The sequence below is a fragment of the Benincasa hispida genome, chromosome 7 (assembly GCF_009727055.1).
Source record: "Benincasa hispida cultivar B227 chromosome 7, ASM972705v1, whole genome shotgun sequence".
In the NCBI taxonomy this organism is placed as follows: Eukaryota; Viridiplantae; Streptophyta; class Magnoliopsida; order Cucurbitales; family Cucurbitaceae; genus Benincasa; species Benincasa hispida.
The window spans coordinates 44,288,770-44,296,940 of record NC_052355.1 but is presented as its reverse complement, the minus strand read 5'-3'; positions in this window follow the sequence as shown (position 1 = coordinate 44,296,940).

The window sequence follows — 8,171 nt, the reverse complement described above, 5'->3', positions numbered from 1 at the left end:
CAAAACGATTACAACCGAACTCTATGCACCCACACAACATATTCAAACTTCATAAACAAGAACGAACACACATAAATCTCAAGCTTTCTCCTCAAAACAATCTAAACCCTGTCTCTTATACACATCTAGATGTGTATAAGAGACAGGATTACAACCGAACTCTATGCACCCTCACAACATATTCAAACTTCATAAACAAGAACGAACACACATAAATCTCAAACTTTCTCCTCAAAACAATCTAAACCAATCTCCCCCCCCCCCCCACAACACATTAGAACTTCATAAACATTCATAAACACACAAAAACGATAAAACGACAAAAAATACATCAAAGTCCAGTTGTTTGGGTACCACAATTGCAGAATAGCCAACAATTCTTTATCATAAAGCTACTTAAGGCATAACTACTTTACTACCATAACTGTAGGATAGCAACATATTAGACAATTAAATAATGTAGTAATCATACCTAATGCGATGGGCCTCCTTTCTGTGATCGTATCATGTCTTCAATCATTTTTTTTCATTTCTTCCTTTTGTCTTGCATGATCTTCTTTCATTTGTTTCTGAACATCTTCAAGTTCCTTAATCCTCAACTGAGACTGTTCGAAATTGGCTCTCAATTCCTTCATCCCCCTATTCGTTTCTTGAGTAGATGACAAACTCGATGAGCTGCTACCCCTTCTTGACTTAGGTTTAGGGCCCCCACCTAGGCCTTTTGAATATCTGAGTCGTCTACCCAAAACCATCTCATAGATTTCATCCCCTGTTGTGGTTGAGAACCTTCTAGAGTGGGGTTGGATTGTAATTCTAACATTTGATTCTACACATATTAGTTGAGTGTGTAAATACGAATGACTGAAGTTAGAAATGAAAAACAACACGAAAGTAAAACAAAAAATGTTACATGTGCATTTTCAGCTGCCTTGTTCACGAACTTTCCACCTTTAAAGTGTGTTTCCCTAAATAGGTCAACACGTCCTATTTCTCGACCTTTCTTTACCTGCAACTTTGTCTGAATTTGCAGAATGACTTTGATCCACCTATGCGATCGAACGGTAATTTCTCTCTATTCTTCCTATTCGTCTCCGACATTTCCTACATTTCAACAAAAATGTAAAAGACTTGTTGCTACCATATTTAATGTCATCAATGTAAAAGACTTGTTGTGCTTGGATAGCAAAGATGAAAGACTCATCGACATACCAAAAGTGTGATGTATTGATCGATTTGTATCCTAAATCCACATATGTCTTATTACTTTTGTTGTTATCCGTGTCAAACCATCTACACTTCAACAAAAAAAAAAAAAAACACGTCTTCTGTTCGCATATTGGAAATCTAATACTTCGTTTACAACACCGTGGAAATTGTTATCCACACTTCTATTCCCACTAATCTCCCCGGCCACTAGGACTCCACTATTTTGTGTAGCTCGACGATTATCACGTTTTACAGTGTGAAACCGTACCCCATTAACAATGCATCCATTATAAGAGCGCACCTCAGACGAAGGTCCTATTGCAGGTGAAGAGAAATCATCTGAGATATCTTCTCTCTCGCACCATTGTAGAACCTGATAATTAATTATACATTAAAAATGACTAAGAAAAATGAATCATCTCTCAACTTTCAATACTATGTATACCTGAGATCTGAATCAATCGAGAAATTTGTGTTGATGTCTTATATATAAGTCAGAGGCGTTTTGAGCTTCACGACGGATTAACCTTAAGTGATGCCTACAAAATTGATCATTTGAAAGTTATATCAAAGGATTTACCCTAGAACTTAGAAATTTATAAAGTTTGAAACATACTTGTGATAGTCTGTTATTTCTTTAAAATTGTTGAGAATGTACCAATGTGCGCTATGCTTTTCCTTCACTGATAGCGTCCATAAAGTTGACGCCCTTAATGGTCATACCCTCTGCCTAAATAATTCAAATTCATCAAATATCTCATGATCGGGAATGTTATCATCTCTATTGAATCTCGTTTCCAATCCCACTTAAATAATCGCGAGCAGAAGTTCCATGATTCATTATGCTTCCACTATAGACCCCTCGGGACGTGCTTTGTTCCGTACAAATTGTTTTAATGTTCGTAAAATTCTTTCAATAGGATACATCCAACTGTAACTAACTAGACCCACCACTTTGGTTTCATAAGGTAGATGAACTGCAAGGTGTACCATTACATCGAAGAAGGCATGCGGGAATATTTTCTCCAACTTACAAAGTATGACTATGATGTCTGCTTGTAGTCTGTATAAATCACTTACACATATTGTCTTTGCACATGAGTCGCGAAAGAATGTACACAATTCAACAATAGCAGTGGATACGTTCTTTGGTAGGTATGCTCGAATACCAATAGGGAGTAGTCTGTGAAGCAACGCATGACAATCGTGTATTTTCAACCCCAATATTTTTCCATCTTTGTCATTCACACATCGTGATATGTTAGACACGAATTCATCAGGAAATTTCACTGATTTCAAATACTTACAAAATGAATTCTATTCACCATTAGTTAATGTGTACGCTGCATGTGGTGTTACAAATCTATTATCGACCTATATTAAGTGTAGGTCCTTTCTTATCTTTAAATCTTGTAAGTCTAATTGAGTGTTCATTGTATCCTTTGTCTTTCCTTCAATATTTAACAATGTTCCCACCAAATTGTCGCATATGTTTTTTTTCAATATGCACTACATCCAATTTATGTCATAACAATAGTCTGGACCAATATGGAAGTTGGAAAAAAAATACTTTTTTTAGTCCAGTTTAGAATTCGTTTTCTTTTTTTATCTTGCTTCGATGGATGTTTACTAAGCACAGAAAAGTTTAACGTATTTATTTGTTGTAAGATCTCTTCTCCATTCATTACGACTGGAGGAGGTCTACGTTCAACTTTTCCATCATGTTGCCTACTTCGACGCCAACTATGACTCTCTGGAAGATAAGGTCGATGTCCCATAAATGATATTTTCCCTCTTATCCTGAAAGATGAATTATCTTCTTTGCATATTGGACATGCTTGATAAAATTTTGTACTCCACCCAGATAGGTCAACATATGTAGGAAAGTCATTAACCGTTCATAATAAGGTAGCATATCGTTGAAAAAACTCACTAGTAACAGAATCATAAGTTCGCATACCAATTATCCATAACTCTTTCAACTCTTCAATCAACGGCTGCAAGTGAACATTAATTTTCTTTCCAGGAGATTTTAGACCAGGTATGAGCAAAGACATGAAGAAGTTTGTTTCCTTCATCTATTTTCAAGGGGGCAAATTATAAGGAATTATCACCACATGCCACATACTATAAGAAGTGCTCATATTTCCAAACGGATTGAACCCATCTGAAGCTAATCCCAAATGAACATTTCGGGGATCTAAAGCGAAATGAGGAAATTCACGATCAAAATGTTTCTACCCCTCTACATTAGTTGGATGTCGCAAAACATCCTCCATTTCAACTCACTTATCTTTATGCCATCTCATGTCAGAAGCGTCTTCTTTTGATGCAAACAATCGTTTTAATCTCGATATCAATGGAAAATGATGCAATACCTTATGTGGTATTTTTTTACCCTTGCCATCATTAACTTTGTATCGAGACTCACCACAAATGGGGCATTGTTGTAAATCTGCAAACTCTTTCCAATACAATATACAATCATATTTGCACACATGAATAGACTCATAACTTAGGCTTAAATCACGCAATTTTCGCTTGGCTTCATAAAAGGAAGTAGGTATAGCGGTACCAGTTGGAAACACTGCTTTTAACAATTCCAACAACATGTCAAACGATTTGTTACTCCAGCCGTTGAGAAATTTGATATGCATCAACTTCACTAAAAAGTTCAAGGACGAAAATTGCGAACAACTAGGGTATAATTCATTACGTGCTTCGGTCATTAAATCCTCGAATAAGTTTGTGGTATCTCTTTTCTGACAATTAGAGGATATTTCATTCTCAATCCCTTCTTCATTTGCATCTTCGTTTTCAATTGAAACTTGTAAATCGTTTATAAGATTTAACATCTCATTTTCTTCGACAACATTACCCTCTATACTATCTACTTTAACAGTATTGAATGAGTTGTATGACTTTCAAAACTTCTAGATAAGTTTACTGGCTCTCCATGATATACCCATTCATAGTATGAGGGATATATTCCATATGTTAATAGATGTCGTTCCACGATATCTATTTTTTCCCAAATTGAATTCATACAATTCTTGCATGGACATCTTATTCATCTAGAATCATTAACATGAAACTTCACCATATCTAAAAACTGGGATACTTCTTCTCTATACTCCACTGATAATTTATTCCTTAGTTTAATCCATTCTTTATTCATCCTTAAAAATAAATCTTTTCTGAACAACTTGTAATCCAAAAGAATAACCTGGATTAGAGGACAAAGTACAAAGTCTTTATTAAGCATGAATTTTGATTAATTTAATAAAAAATTCTAAGTTTGTTCGGAGAATTTAAAATTTTAAATAATTTCTAATAGGTGATTTGACTTTTTTTTGCCCCTAATGTTATTGATTTTTTTCCCCCTAAACTAAGTCCAAAATTAAGTAATAAGTAAAAGTGATCCGTTTTTTTCCCCTTGAAAACCAAAGTGTTTTTAAGGGTATAGAGTTTAGGGATACAAACATCATAGTAAATTAACAATAACATCCATAATATTAATTACATGTAACATCCATATTCCACAATTCACAATAACATCCACAATTCACCAAATTGCAGAAATTGTAATGTAAAAACAGATGCTAAATGACAATAATCTACCAAATTGCATAAATTGTAACATCCATAATCCACAATTCACAATAATTCACCAAATTGCAGAAATTGTAACATCTATTATAGTAAATTAAGTAATCCATAACTTTAAGAATTAAAAGGAAAAAAAAACTTAATCCATAATAACATCCACAATCCATAATTCATAATTCACATTAGATTACCAACATGCTAGAAACTAAACATTATCAACATTAATTACTAACATTACTGACATGCTAGAAATTAAACATTACCAACATTAATTATCAATATTACCAACATGCTAGAAATTAAAAACAATGGCTTAAATTAATATACAAAATAAGAGAAAATAAATGAAATGGATGTGCGCGAACCTTGTTGAAAGCTTAAAAATATACAACAAATTCGCAAGCAATGAAGGGGGAAGGCAGCGCGCGAAGGGGGAAGGAGAAGGCAGCGGGCGATAGTGCGAAAGGGGAAAGGCAAGCGACGGTGCGGGCGTGAAGGGGGGCGGTGTAGGGAAGAAGGAAAATGGGGGGCAGGCGTGAAGGGTAGCGGCGGGGGGAGAAAGAAAATGGGGGGCGGGCAGGTGGGAAGCTGTCTCTTATACACATCTAGATGTGTATAAGAGACAGGGAACTCCCAATGCGTATTATAAAGGTCCCTTATGGCAATGGGAGTTTCCAAAGAACTCCCGACGGTGCTTTACGATGTCGGGAAACACCGTGTCTTTCGACGATCGATTTAGGTATTAGGGGAGCTCATTTTTCTTGTAGTGAAACTGAGCCTCTCCTAAATTTTTCATTTGGAATTGGGTTGCTAGCCAGTTCTTAATTTTAGTCAGTGGACCTACATCATTCTCAATGAGTAAGATGTCATCTACATACAACACTAGGAAAGCTACCAAACTATTGATGATTTTCTTGTATACACAAGGCTCATCAACATTCTGATCAAAGCCATAAGATTTGATCGCATTATAAACTTTATATTCCCAGATCGAGAAGCTTGCTTCAGTCCATAAATAAACCGATTAAGTCTGTAAATATTTTTCTCTTGACCTTGGGTTATGAATCACTCGGGCTGCTCTATATAAATGATCTCTCAAGATTTCCATTTAGAAAGGCAGTCTTGATGTCTATTTGCCAAATCTCATAGTCATAATATGAGACAATGGATAGGAATATCCGAATACTTCAGCATGGCAACAGGTGAGAAAGTCTCCTCATTGTCGACTCCTTCAATTTGGGTATAACCTTTTGCCACTTGTCTAGCCTTGAAGGTTTGCACATTCCCATCAGTACCCTATTTTCTCTTGTAGATCCATTTGGAACCTATAGGTTTAACCTTATCAGGTTGATCTACAAGATCCCAGACCGAATTGAAGTACATCGACTCTATATTGAGATCCATAGTTTTTATCCATTCATCTTTGACAATATCCTCCATTTCCTTTTTGTAAAATAATGGATCCTCGACATCTCCATCAGCTACCATAGCCAGGATTTCTGTTAAACTCATGTAACGGACAGGTGGGTTCACAACCTTCCCACTGCATCGAGGCTCTTTTAACACTTGAGGTGGATTTGGCCTACTAGATGATCCAACTTCAACAACTCTTGTTGATGTGTTGGGTTATTCAACAACTCTTGTTAAAGGTTCAGTAAATTCCTTGGAAAGTTCATTCAACACAACCTTACTGCGAGACTTGTGCTCCCTTATGTGGTCTTTTTCTAGAAAAGTAGTGTTTGTCGACACAAACACTCTATTTTCTTTAGGGTCGAAGAAGTAACCACCTCTCATTCCTTTGGGGTGGCCTATAAATAGGCACAGTTTTGAATGAGGTTCTAGTTTCTTAGGATTTGTCTCAAGCACATATGGTGGGCAACCCCAGATTCTGAAATGACGTAAACTAGCTTTATAACCATTTCATAACTTCAACAGTGTTCTTGTAACACTTTTGGATGGAACACAGTTCAAAATATACGTTGCAGTCTGTACTGCAAAACCCCAAAACGAATTAGGTTAGGAAGCATAATTAATCATAGACCGAACCATGTCCAATAGGGTTCGATTTCTCATTTCTGATACACCATTCTGTTGAGGTGTATCAGGTGCTGAGAATTGGAATATAATTCCTTACTCTATCAAATAGTTATAGAATGTTAGATCTAAAAACTCTCCACCTCGATTAGATCGAAATGTCTTAATTTTTCTATTTAATGCATTTTCAACTTCCGCCTTGAACTCTTTTAACTTTTCAAAAGATTCAGACTTATTTTGTATTAAATAAACATATTCATATCTTGAATAATCATCAGTAAAGGTGATGAAATATTTAAACCCTCCTCTTGCTTTTACATTCATCGAACCACAGAAGTTTGAATGTACTAGCTCCAATGGTTCTTTGGCCCTGTGACCTTTTCCAATAAAATATTTTTTAGTCATTTTACCTTTAAAGCATGACTCACACACAGGTAAAGAATTTTCTCCTAACTCACTTAGAAGTCCATTCTTCGCCAACTTCTCAATCCTATTGAGATTGATGTGTTCTCATCTCAGGTGCCAAAGTTGGGCATTTTCTTTAGGAGAAATTCTAAGTTTTTTATGTTGAGTTACTAAAGTTTTAAACATTTCAGTGTTATGGAGGGTTTTAGTTGTTAATAGTCTTAGCAATAAAGATTGTTTTCCAGTTCAACAGAACAAATATTGACACCATTTTTTGAAATAAACATTTTATTTACAGAAAAATATATACAATAACTTTGTTCTAATAAACACTTTACATAAATTAAGTTCCTCTTCAAACTAGGAACTACATATATATTTTCAAGAAAAATATATTTATTCTGTAAAGTTAACTGGAGACCTCCTACTGCCACAGCTGAGACAATGTGCCCAGTTCCAATCCGTGCCGTCATCTCCCCAGCTTCCAATTCCCGATAGGAACTAACTCTCTAAAATGAAGAACAACATGTTTAGTTGCATCAAGTCAATTATCTAAGCCGAATCATCATTCTCCACTAAACAGGTTTCCAAAACAAGCAAATCATATTTACCTTGCTTGACCATCTTCTTTTTCGCCAAGTATTTGGGACAGTTCCTCTTCCAGTATCTCTCATAGTTGCAATAGAAACGTATTCCCTTTGCAACCTTGGCTTTCTTGGCCTTTTGGGTAGCAGTTGGTGGGTTAGCTTTCCCCTTTCCACCTTTCTTCTTCTTCCACTTTTTGGTGGCGGAAGAAGAAGGCAAAAACTTTGTCCTAGAGGTCGAACCTCTGAGGAACTTCTTAGATGATGAAGCAACATTTGCTTCATCCTTCTGTTCCTTGGTTTTCATTAAGGACTGGAAGGTCTGTAGCTCGT